The sequence below is a fragment of the Peromyscus eremicus genome, chromosome 7 (genome assembly GCF_949786415.1).
Source record: "Peromyscus eremicus chromosome 7, PerEre_H2_v1, whole genome shotgun sequence".
In the NCBI taxonomy this organism is placed as follows: Eukaryota; Metazoa; Chordata; class Mammalia; order Rodentia; family Cricetidae; genus Peromyscus; species Peromyscus eremicus.
Window position 1 is genome coordinate 71,413,816 of NC_081422.1, and position 13,779 is coordinate 71,427,594.

The 13,779-nt window shown below is 35.6% G+C and overlaps 1 protein-coding gene across 1 annotated transcript in view; it reads right to left on the reverse strand.

Annotated features, from left to right (window-relative positions):
• The window catches only part of Mlip (muscular LMNA interacting protein), a 138,092-nt gene that overhangs the window by 45,134 nt on the left and 79,179 nt on the right, over positions 1-13,779 (reverse strand). The gene's annotated exons all lie outside the window — the stretch shown is intronic.

The window sequence follows — 13,779 nt, forward strand, 5'->3', positions numbered from 1 at the left end:
TATTTAAAAGTGCTGAGAGGATGAAACCATGTTCCTCCCAGAATAGCAATAACAACAAGTACTAAGGGCTTCATGGGGGGTAATGGATGTGCTACTTTGATTGAGACTATTTTAAAACCTATAAAAATATCAAAGCATCAAATTGTATACCTTAAATGTACATGATTTTTACTTGTTATCTAGAAATCAATAAAAGTGGATATAAATAAGAAAAATAGAAATTTTGAGTTTCCTCCTTAGTTAAAAATTCATTGCAAAGCAAATATTTCATATACAGACATCAGAGAACTTTTGTGGATTCTCAGTTTGTTAATTTGTAAACTCTTGTGATCTGACCAACTTGCATGTCTCATTTCTACTTTGGCAGTTAGTATAAGGTTCTGTTTGTCCTATCAGATAAGGTTTATAATATTAAAGGTATAGTGTTTTGTCTTGCTTGGCTTTCGTTGTGAGATCACAGAATTCAAAATCTATTTATTAGATGTAACTCAGAGATTCAGTGTTTGTGTTTACTAACTGTGTCATAAGCTAGCAAATAATTTAAAATGCTTCATAATATTTCATATAGTCAAATTTTTGTGTATGATATTAAATTTAGCATTTAGATACTCTGATTATATTTTCCTTTTGAGCTTTATCTTTTGTATTAAGAGAAAATATTGGCTTCCTTAAGGAAATATTGTCCATTCTGAAGGTGTGTATGCAGGTGCATACAGAGGCCAGAGTGGACTTTAAGATGTCTTCCTCAATTGGATCTCCATCTTGTCTTTTATTATTATTATTATTATTATTATTATTATTATTATTATTATTATATTTTGAGATAGTGCTTCTTGCTGAGCCTGGAGCACATCCTATTGGCCAGATTGGCTGAGCAGCAAGTCCCTAAGAGCCACCTGCCTCCCCTCTACCCCTTTGCCCCAGTTCTGGGGTTATAGGCCCATGCTGCCATAGCTACCTTACAGCTGAGGATCTAAACTCAAGACCTCATGCTTGGGCAGGAAGTACCTTACCCATTGCACCATCTCCTCGGTCTGATTCTTCTATGTCATCATTGCTTATCAACGATTCTTAATATAACTGCACCTTCCTACTACAATCTTCTTTCCATATATTTCCATAAACAGTGAGTGCTTTATTAATAAGGTTGTTCACTTTAGCCAGTTTTTTTGCTAGTTTTCCTTTAGGGCTCAAGAATGTTACTTTTTGCATGTTCAGATTTAGAGCATAAATGTGATAAGATGCAAATGATTTAAAGTGTATATTGTGATCTAGACACATAATAAAAGTCATTATAGTTGAATTCCTCATTACTCATTTTCCCACAAATCTCTAAGGTTGATTCCTATGTGTTTTCTAAGTGTTTTTTTTAAATATTACAAAATATTTCCATTAATCATTCCACATTTCTACATTATATTTATTACAGAAAAAAATAAATGTATCCTTTATTAAATTAGGTGTTAACATTTTTATGTTTTTCCTGTAAAGAGAATTTTATTACTTACCTCAACAATTCCTTTAAATGTTATTCATCTTGAGTATGTTGTCTTCAAACAATACTGACAATTTCATAAGCCCTTTGTGCCCTGAGTTTCCTACTCTGTAAGTATCTTATTGTGATGCTGAATTATTATTTACAAAGCAAGACAAAATTATACACTTAGGGCTAGGTGCACTCAGAGAGGATGTAGATAAATGTCTCTATTTCAAATGATTTGTATAATTAAAAACTGACCTACTTGTCAAATTCAACATTTTAAATTTCTATTTATTGTTGATAAGCTTACATTGCATATAGTGTTTCTGTTGTTTATGTTTATCTCAGTAGTAGTTTATTTCATCTAGATTATTAGGAGTTGAGTTTTACCTTAATTTAAGGAATCTATTTTATCGGGATTTAGTTTAAAAGTTAAAATGGCAAACATAGGAGTAACTTATATGAAATATAATTAGATGCAACAGGACTAAGAAAAAATACTGTGCTCATCTGGACAGCCCTGACGTCCTATGAAGCTTCATTTTGAATATCCCTGAGTTTGAAGCATTTAGAACTCAGTCTGCAAGAGATAAAGAGCAAAGCACAAACCTTCATACTTCAGGTGGATGCTGCAGACACCCTGTGAAGGAGCAGTGCATGGATACTGTGAGCTTTGCACTCCTGTGTATTCCATAAATTGACCTTGCCACAATCATGTGAAAGCAGCCATGGTACACCTATGTAGTCTATGACTTGACTTTGCCACAATTGTATGAAAGCAGCTTTGACAAAACACAGGTAAATGTGTGCTGCTGGCTTCTAATAAATAAGTTTATAAAGACACTGGTGGACCGGATTTTTGCCCCTAGGCCATGGTTTCAAACTCTTGTTTCAGTTTATTATTAAGGCGCATAAATAATCTCTCATATCTCACCCACATCCTGTCTCACCCTAGTGAATTATCTTGTGCTCAGAATGTCACTGTGGAATTGGTTTTCTAAATGATCTGAAGGGATTGTCATTCCCCTCCACCTCAGTATTCAGCATGTGAATCTTCAAGCTCTAGTTTTTAAAGGACAAAATTCATACATGTTCTTATTAGTAAAATAGGCAGTGTAGCTATTTCTGGTAAAATGTTTCAGACCACTTCTTGCTCTCTTCATAATTGCCCTCTTCAACACAAAATTACTTTTTAAAAATTCCCAAAACTTTAAGCCTTATTTAAGTTTGATTATTGAAAAGGGGGCAAATTATTTTCATTGGTTTTGATACGGTACACTGCAAAACTTCAAGAAGACATGGGAGTATGAAGCAATAATATCCTGTTCATTAGAGAAAATTAGCAGACAAGTATGTGGTAAGTAAATTGATTTGGCTCTGCCTAATTGACACAGACATCAGAAAATTAATGTCCCAGTCCTGTCTGGGGCACTGGCTACTCTAGAGAAAGGTTACCTTCTCCTCAACCATTAAGCTCTTAACTTCAAAAGCTACTTCTGTTGTAATAAAGGGGCATTTTAAGGCACTTTAGGCTCTTCTCATTAAAGACTGCAGATCTCAGACTCTTTTGTTCTGCTCCCAGCATTTTTAAAAGTTACCTCATTTCCTGTGGTTTGAAAGTTATAGTGAAAATCCACTGTCTCTGCACTGATGCTGTCCCCTCGTACTGAGTGTTATCTACAGAGCACAGGACAACTGTGTGACCAGTGAGTGGAGTCCAGGAGCCCCAACTCCATGCTCTAGGCATCTACCCATCCTTTGTTGAAACAGTAAACTATATCAGCAACTGTTTAAAATCAAAACCATAACATTTATCTTCTCTTTTAATTAAAGGCAGCACCCAGTTAAATTCGAGAACAGTAATAGTACATTTTGGAAGAATAAATCCTTTATCCAGAATGAGTTTGCTGCTCCACAGATACCATCACAAAACCCACAATACTATGAAAGAGATTCTGGCTAGCTGCATGCTATGGATATCAGCCTAGTAAACTAGGCTTCCTAACTGTGAATGTGAGGCATAACTTCTGGTTCACAGACCTTAATTTTGAGGAAGTCATGTGCATTTCAAAAACAGACATATTTAAACCAACACCTCTATTTTGAAAACTAATGTGAACCAAAAAAAATATGTGAACTTGTGAAGCAAGAAAAAACTTAGCATATGTTTAGCTATTTCAAATTTTATATATATATATATAAAATAAGTTTCGAGATAGACTGGGTCACAGTATTTCAAGTGTATGTGTCTGACAGTTTTACATGGCAAATGGATCAGTATGAAGATGGTTGATGCCGGCACTCAACAACAGAAGGAGGAAGTAGACGGCTCCTCATCGCATTAGCAGAAGAGGGTTATATACTGAGTCTCTTGCTTTTCTATTTCTATGGTTTATTTCACATCTTACACTGTTCATATGGACATATTTAGATTGAAAAAAAAAAACCGAGAAGGTAACTTATTTAGAAAGCTTCTGTGATCCCTTAAAATGGAAAGGAGGTATACTCAGTGACTTCTCAGCAAGAAGTCAATCTCCTTCTTCCAAAATTACAATGATTTTTAAACAATTTTTTTAAATTGTACACCTCCAAAGGGTCTAGAACTCACTGACCACAGTCATTTCATTTACTTGTGGCAACAATTATGCACAACAACCAAGCTATGGATGCAGCTTAAGAGCCTGTCGATGAAGAATAGACAAAGACAATGTAAAATAGAAGCAATGAAATATTCAACCTTAACAAAGGAAATCTTGCCATTCTCAACAACATTGGTGAAACTAAAAAACATTATTTCAAGTGAAATAAATCAACCACAAAAGGATAAATATTGCATATCTTAGACATAAAATGCAAAAAAAATGTCAAACTCAGGGAAACAGAGCAGAACAATGGGGTCCAGTAGTGCCTGGGGGAAGGGGTTAGGGAGATTGTGGCCAATGTGCAGAAAATTAGGTACATGAACATGTGGTTCCCAGTTGGTAATACTGTTTAGGGAAGTTCAGGAAGTGTGGCTCTTCTGGAGGAAAATGTTATGCAGTGGGGCAGTTTTGAGAATTTTCTTAGCTTCACTACACTTCTGATTAACTCCGTCTTTCTGCTTCATGCTTGCTGTTGACATAATCTCTCACCTTCCTGTTCCCATGCCCAAAGCTTGCTGACATCCCTCCACACCATAATGAACTCTTATCCCTTTGGAACCATAAACTCTTCCTTAAGCTTCCCTTTGTCATGCTGCTTTATCACAGCAACAGAAAAGTAAATAACACAAGTATGACAGGAAGACATAGAGAGAGAGTGTAGAGGAAGACAGCAACACCAACTATCAGGAACCACAACACCCCCCAAATGCACGGAACCACTTGCCAGCCAATAGTATTTTCAAGTTTGTTCTTCCTGCAACTCAAGGAAGCTAGAGATGAACTTCAACTTAATGCTCAGGCGGTAAAAGTAAGGCACACCTGCATACAAAAGAATTAGCCATTTGTTTGTTTGCTAGTTCGTTTCAAAGTACATTTTTGAAAGCCCATGGCAGAGGTAATATTTGGGATACAAAATATTTGGGTTTCAAATATCTAGGACACTGGACATAAAAATTCTATTAGAAAAAAATGATAGATCAGAGTATCAATGTGCAGTTCTAGGCCACAAATCAAGTCTTACCAAACAAAAATAAGCTGAAACAATCTCATATATTTTATAAGATCATAGTTCAATAAAGTTAAAAATCAGTGTCAAGAAAAATTACAGAAACTACATAAATACATGAAGAATGAACAAAACATTCTTGATCAGAGCAGAAATCAATGAAATAGAGTTAAAAATAATATATAGACAACTTTTGGTTACTGCAATGGTCAAGTGCCAATCTTGAACCTTTAGAAAAATTAGTCTTCTCCCAGGGTTGAGTCCCCTGATTGTTTATCCAATACCGATTGGTTGGCCCTAGAGACACGGACATGCAGGTAACACTGGGCACTCATCAGGTTGCACTTCTATGTTTATTCACTTATATATATGTGTAAAAACAATGGTTAAAAAGGGTGGGGTGGACATGGGAGGGGTGGGAAAGAGAACAGGGAGTGGGTAAATAATATACTTATGCTTTAAGTAAATAAAAATAATAAATCAAAATATAGAAGGGTTCAATCAAACAAATAGTTGATTTTTTTGAGAAATTAACAGTATTGACAAGCTCCTAGCAAAAACAAAGATGAGATGACATAATTAATAAGATTAGAAATATAAAACTAGTAATAAGATTAGAAAATAAAACTATTGTGGATTTCAACGTGATACAGAGAATCAATAGGGAGTACTTTAAACACTTTATTCTAAAAATCTAGAAAAGCTAGAAAAAATGGGTAAATTCTCAGACACATATGACCTACCAATATTAAAACAAGAGGATCTAAACTACTTAAACAGACCCACAGCAATGAATAAGATTGAGACAAAAAACAAACTGTCCTGAGCTCTTCACTACCACCTTCTACCAAGCATTTTAAGAAGAGTTGATACCGATGCTCCACAAAGAGATTTGCAAAGTAAAAAGCAAAGGAAAAGTGTCTAATTCATCCTATGAATCAGCACTACCCTAATACTAAAATTGGAAAAGGACACAACAGGAAAAAAAAAGATTATAGACCAATTCTCTGATGAACAGAGATGTAAAAATTCTTAATAAAATTCTCACAAACCAAATTCAAGAGCACATAAAGAAGATTTTTACACCATGACCAAGATAACTTCATTCCAGGTGTGCAAGGTTAGTTCAGCACATACGAATTAATAAAGGAAATACAGTACATAGATTTAAGAAGAAAAACCACAGGACCATCTCATTAAATGAAAAAAAATGTCCTTTGACAAAAGTCATTATCTCTTCATGATTTTTTTTAAAAAGCTGGGAATAGAAGGAACATACTTAAAAATAGTAAAAGCTACATACAGCAAACCTATAGATACCTTCATACTAAATGGTGAAAACCTAAGAGCATTTTACCTAAAATATAGAACTGCACAAGGTTGTGACTATTTCTTCTCTTGTTTAATGTAATCTTAAATTCTAAGCTGGAGCAATAAGACAAAAGAAAAACACAAGAGGTAAAAATAGAAAAAGAAGTCAAATTATTCCTACTTCCAGATAACATGATCTAGTCCTTAAAACTTTGTACAGAACCCACCAGAAACCACTAAGCTCTAATAAATACTTCTGGCAGGTTTCAAAATCAGCATATAATTTTACATACCAATAAAAATGTGTCAATAAAGAAATCAGGTCAGGGAAGGGGAAATCCTAATCACAATAGCTTCAAAATCAAAAGAATATATAGGAATATTAATCTGATAGGTATGGGGACACAATACCCCAACTAGACATGTTATGCCACCAAGCAAAACCTCCACTGTCAGAATGGGTTACATTTTGTTCATTCAGTATACAAAGGGGTTCCATAAATTCCTGTAAATATCATAGACTATTGACAATGCTATTGGTTACCCTCCACAATAGTGAAAAAACTATTGCTGGATACTACTTATTTTTGCCATCAAACATGAAGAAATTAAGCAGGTGCCCATGGGTTTTTTGTGAGTTTTTTTGTTTCATTTTGTTTAGTTTGATTTGATTATTTTCTATCTTACTGATTTTGGTTTGTTTACTTGTTTTAATTTTCATTTTTTGTTTTTTAGTTTTGGTTTAGAGTTAGTTTTGAGAGACAGAAAGAACATAAAGTTGGATGGGTTGGGAGGAAGAATCTAAAAGGGGTTGGAGGGAAACTTTTATGATCAAAATATAGTGCATGGGAAAAAAACTAATAAAAAGAAAAAATAAAATACCTAAGAATAACCCCAATGAGGGAGGCAAAAGGCCTATCGAATTAAAATGTGAAAACACTAAAAAAAGAAATTGAAAGGAACAGAAGGCGGCAAAAAGCCATCCTAGACTTAGGCCTTGGCAAATTCAATATTGTAAAAGTAGCAATAAAACCAAAAGTTACCTACATATTAAAGGCAAACCTCACCAAAGTCCAAACTATTTTTACATACCTAGAAAAAAATCCTAAATTCACATGAAAGTATAAAAATCCTTGAGAAGCTAAGGTAATCCAAACAGAAATAGCAATATTCAAAGTATCTAAATAGATGATTTCAAATTATATTGTTGCCACAGTAATAAAAAAAACAGCATTCTATTGGCATAAAACCAGGTTATATAGACTACCAGACTACAATAGAATGGAAATAAACCCTCACAGCTACTAAATTTGTAGATGTCTGTCTGTCTGTCTGTCTATCTGTCTGTGTGTCTACCTCCTTCATTGAGACAGAGGCTTTCATTGACCTTAAGACTTACCCATTAGGTTGGGATAGCTAGATAACCAGTGAGTCTGAGGTATCATGTCTGTCCCCACAGTCCCTGCTGGGATTACAAGTCCCGGATAATACATATAGCTTTTTTTTTTATATCCCTGATTTTTTTTATGTTGTATTTTTTATTTTATAATTTAATTTAATTTTACATATCAGCCACAGATTCCTTTGTCCTCCCGCCTCCCGCCCCCCAACACCTTCTCCCTAGCCCACCCCCCATTCCCATCTCATCCAGAGCAAAGACTCCCCTGGGGATTGAGTTCAACCTGGTAGATTCAGTTCAGTCAGGTCCAGTCCCCTCCTCCCAGGCTGAGTTAAGTGTCCCTGCATAAGCCCCAGGTTCCAAACAGCCAGCTCATGCACTGAGGACAGGTCCCGGTCCCACTGCCTGGATGCCTCCCAAACAGTTCAAGCTAATCAACTGTCTCACTTATCCAGAGGGTCTGATCCAGCTGGGGGCTCCTCAGCTATTGGTTCATAGTTCATGTGTTTCCATTCATTTGGCTATTTGTCCCTGTGCTTTTTCCAATCTTGGTCTCAACAATTCTCGCTCATACAAACCCTCCTCTTTCTCACCAATTGGACTCATATAGCTTTTTAAAATGTGTTTTGCAGCTTGAACTCAAGTCATGCTGGTGAGACTTGATGGGTGTAGCTTCTGACATTACTAGGAGACACAACTTCACAGCAAGCTTTCTGATCCTCTGGCACCACTCACATTTATAATGGTCATCTGAAAAATCTCTCAGTGAAGCTGTGGACAGGAACTGTGCAGACAAAGAGTGAGCTAAGCATAGGTAGTATCCTGTCTTAAGCCAGGAGACATAACTATTCCAAAGGCCTGTGATCATAATATTCTGCAGTGCTAGACATAGGCTGCCTTGACTCTTAAGCTCAAGGAGACCTTTTGTCATAGAGACCCCCGTGAAGAGACAAGGAAGACTGCATCTTCCCCCACCAACCGTCAAGTTCTCTAATGCTCTGCCCTGTGAATAGCATCCATTTGATGCAGCTGTTTTGAAGTTGCATTGTTTAATACTTTTAGGAACAGAATCAAAATGGAATTTGGAAAATCTATTTTAACAAGGCCCTTATCTTAAAACTAGATTGCACTTTCTTTGAGAGGTCCTGAATAGGGCAATGGCCAAGCTCCTTGAGTAAAGATACAGGAGCATCTTAGGTTACACAAGTTTCAGGACACATCTATGTAAAGCTTTCACAAAGACACTCTTCCCCCGTTGGCCGAGGGTTCATCAGGCACTGCCTACCTACCAATTATCCCTTAGTCACTAAGGCCTTGGACTGTGACAACAGAAGCAGCAAGTCAGGCTTCTTAGTGCATCTGCTTAAAAACAAAGAACAAAACAAAAAATAAAGTCTCTTGAAGATTCTTACCCCTACATACATCAGGTAAAGTGCAATAAAAAAAGAAGTCTCCCTTAGCAACGTAAATGCTAGAGACAAAAACTACAATGCTTCAGTTATGATTTTACAATTTCGATATGAAGACAAGGTCATGAGAAATTTAATGCCGAAAAAAGAGTAATGAAAGCTTAAATATGAAGTGAGCATATCTGATTATATCCTGGAGGAGAAATATTATTATTTCAAAGGGACATGTTTTTTTTAAAAAAAAAAAAAGTGAGCAAATTGATTTGTTACATTATGATAAATTATCTATTACACATATTAAACAGCATATTCATGATAAATTATCTCTTATATATAAAGCAAAGAGAGGAAGAGAGGGAGGGCTGGAGGGAGGGAAGGAAAGATGGAGGAAGGAAGGAGCATTCACAAAGATAGCACTATTTGAGAAAAGCCAAATCTTATAAGTTAAACCTTCCGAAATGAATGTAACACTACAAAAAGATTCTGTTTCTCACTCCTTAAAACAGTCCAAGTCATTTAGTCATTTCTACAACTAAAAAGGTTCATGTAAACATCTTACCTTAAAATATGAGTCAAAACTTCGTCAGGCTTTGACTCAATTATGACAGAAGAGACTGAACCACCTTGGTTGAAAATGACTTTTGAAAAAGTGGTAATTTATGGCATTCTGTATAAAAGGAGGCATTGTTCACCCTATCTGTGACAAAGACATTTGCCTGTTACTTCACCTGGGTGGAGCCAGGAAGGGCAGGTGGAGGTCACAGTTAATATATAACTTGATGGATAATTAAATAGAAACCTGAAAGTTGTTCACATCATCATCAAACTGGAATATCAAATAGAGAGAAACTGGGAGAGAAGGGAGACAAGTTGAATGTTTTAAAATATCAGGGGCAAAAAAAGGAATGAGAAGAATACAAAGAGGAAACTTCCCCCACAATTATCCTTTTATGTTTCTGTGAGTGCTAAGGAAGAAATTCTCTAGAGCAGTGGTTCTCAACCTTCCTAATGCTGTGACGCTTTAATACAGGTTTCTCATGTTGTGGTAACACCTCACCACAAAATTATTTTCATTGCTACTTCATAACTGTAATTGCTACTGTTATGAATTGTAATGTAAATATATGACACGCAATCCCTATGAAAGGGTGAACCTCAAAAGGGTCACAGTCTACAGGTTGAGAACCACTGCTCAAAATGGTCATTTTAACCAAAACACATCCTCTCCTCCAGTGAAACACATCAGAAGAAAAATGAGATGGAAAGGGCATATACACTAGGAAACACATTTTCTCATCACAAAAAAGAAGGTGTTTCTGGAGAAGTCAAATAAAACAATAGGAGTCACCCCTCATTTCGATCCAGACCTTCAAGCTTGGCTCTCTAAGGCTTTACCGAGGGAATAACATATCTAATGACAGGGACTGAATTGTTAATATAAAGAAGAAAAATACGTTACATGTTGCTCTGCAAAAAAAAAAAAAATGAATTAAGCTATTGTTTTTACATTAAAATGAAAATATTTGGTGGAGAAATTACCATTATCTAAACATATTGGTTCCATGATCAGCAAGTCATTGTTTATTTTGCATGCTCACAAATCATCAAAACACACTTAACAGCATTCTGTCTCAGATCTCTGCACCTGCGGCATGCTTACTAGCCCAATCGATTGCAGTAATTATATCTAGCTCAGCCTTTGGTTACCAATAGAGGCATTGTTCAAAATGCATGGTCATCATTGTAGTCCATGTAAATCCATATATTTAGGGTAGAATGTGAAGATGTTCTGTAATAATTCAAAAGGACCATAAATTGATACAATAATAGATTTGGAGTTAATTTCAGGAAAGCATAAGCTTCATTCAAAAGAGTTCTGGTTTGGTTTGGTTTAATCCATTTAATGCAGAATGATACTGACTGCCTTAGGACATCTTGATGTAAAAACCATTAAATAAAATGTCTCAATTTCTAGATTTTGCATTAGTCTCTAACTTTGCTTTTAGCCCTGAGAGGCTATTTCCAGACAAATTTTCAGCTCCTAATCTGTTCAATAGGCTGCCCAGCTGTATCATGCGAGCTACGATAAATACATCTCTGCTCAGTCCGGTCATCTTTAGCATCTGACACTTTGTAACAGCGTTTTGAAATCATATTTTATGGCAGTGAACCTGCGAGGGGAAATTTATGAACTTAACCATCCCATCCAACATCTCCTGTCATGTGGAACTGCCCTCGGTACAAGGGAGATTAGTGAATGTGAGCTGCTTCAATTTGGCCGGCTGCCTGCCTAAGGAATGGTCTATTACATGGGCGAATGAGATTAGCCAAGTTTGGAAACATTCGATTTGTTCTACGGCAGATTGAGAGAGAGCAGGAGTGAGTGGAGCTGAACATGAATGTCCTCGGAGGAAGTTCTAGTCTGGTAGCCAAGCCAGCATCATGAGTCATTGACGCTCACTGGTTTTTTTGTTTTGTTTTGTTTTGTTTTTGTTTTTGTTTTATAGTGGACCTAACCTAAGTTGTGAGTGAACTTTTCAATTTGCTTCATTATAGACTCAGGACACAAAGGATTTATAAGTCGTGCTCAACATACAGAAAGCAGTTGAGTGTAAATGTGCCTTTCCTGGCTGTACAGTGGCCCCAGGATTCTACACAGCCAGCAAATGAGGCCAGAGGAGCTTTGGAATTCACATGTAGGTAGAACGCTAGATTTCTTTCATTTCTTAACATTCTGTGGTATCAGATGTCCTATCCTCAGGTCAGATGTCCTACCCTCAAACAAGGACATATAAAAGAATTAATTAATGAAAAAATATAAACACATTTATTCCTGTAGTCCCCAAATATTTGAAAAACACATTATCATCCAATTATATGGAAATACACAGGTATAAGTTGCAACAAAAACAAGGTTTAGACTTGTATAACCACACAAGAATGGTAAAAAAAAGAAAACGGCAATTCTTTTTAATGACAAGAATTTTCTGCACTATAAATGGAATTCATCATTGCACAAGACAATGAAGGTGATAAATTATAGACAAATTAACCTGATACGTTACAAGGGAGCTTGCTTGAAGAAAAATTAAGTTTCAAGATTATATAAAAAGTAAAAATCTTTATTTTATAGCAGTTAATCAAATTTTGAGGGATATAATTTGCATGGATAATTATATGTGAAATTTATTTTAACATCTGTAGTTCATTTCCATATAAATACTACATTATATTCTAATAATCTGTCCACAATGAATTCCTAATCCAAATATCACATTAACCTTCAAAAATATTAGTTTTGTACAAACAATAGGTATTTTATATGTGCTTTTATTGACAATGAAATCTGGTTTCCTAACAGAAATTTCTATTTCTGTAATATATAGAATTAACCATGATAAATTACATACCAATAAGATTTCTCCCCAAAATGAAAACAGGCTGCCTTTAAACCTCTTTAAAGGTTCAAACTTAGAGCAGTCTCACAAACGGAACATAAATAACTGGAAAATGTTTTAATATTAATTTTCCTCTCAGTTCTGAGATGAAATCCCACCATGCTGTCCAGTCTGGACTTCAACTCAAGCATCAGGAGGTCCTACCACCTCAGCCTCTCAGGAGGCTGGATCACAGCTGGACATTGTTCAGCCATCTCCACCTCATTCTATGTGTAAAATCAATGGCTCTCCATGAGAAAATATGATGACCCTTTTCAAAGCTTCATAAAGACTTCAGAGCCATTCTGGGTTAATCAATCATTTAAACTAACCCAAATCTTGGAGTTTAAGGGATCCATGAAAAGGACTTGGTCCTCATGGCTTACTGTACATGTTAAGAAACTGAAGCTGGGGAAAGCAGTATTTCCAAAGGTCAAAGAGCTCACCCATGGCACATGAAACATTCCTTATATCTTACAAACACAAATGTAATTTAAATTTTAAGACTGTTGCTAGCTATCACTTTTAAATTAATGTTTAAAGAAGATATTATACTTACATTCTTCTATAAACCTATTCAATACAGATTATAAAATGTGATGAGTTTACATGTTCTGATTACATCCAGCATTTTTCATTTTACATTGCTTATCCACTTAATATTTAAGATTAAAAAATGTACAGCTCATGCCTATTTGTTGCATTTACTAAGACAAATAGAAATGTACAATTTCTCTTTGGTGGCAAAATAAAGTTTTGTGTAGATTTTAAAGATTTAACTTATTTTTATTTTATATATAGGAGAGTTTGGCTTGAAACATGTAAGTGCATGAAATATTCAAGGAAGCCATAAGGAAGCATCAGATCCCTATAAATAAAGTTACAGACAGTTGTGAGCCACCATGTGGGTGCTGTAATATGACCCTGGGTCCTCAGCAGCAGCAGTGAGTACTCTTAACTGCTGAGCCATCTCTCTAGGCCCTGGAGTTTTATATTATGTGTATATAGATTGCCATATTTTCCTATTATTATATAAAGTCCCCACTGACAGTTTTCTTTTCTCTCTTCTCCAGAATTCAGCACATATAATGCAAA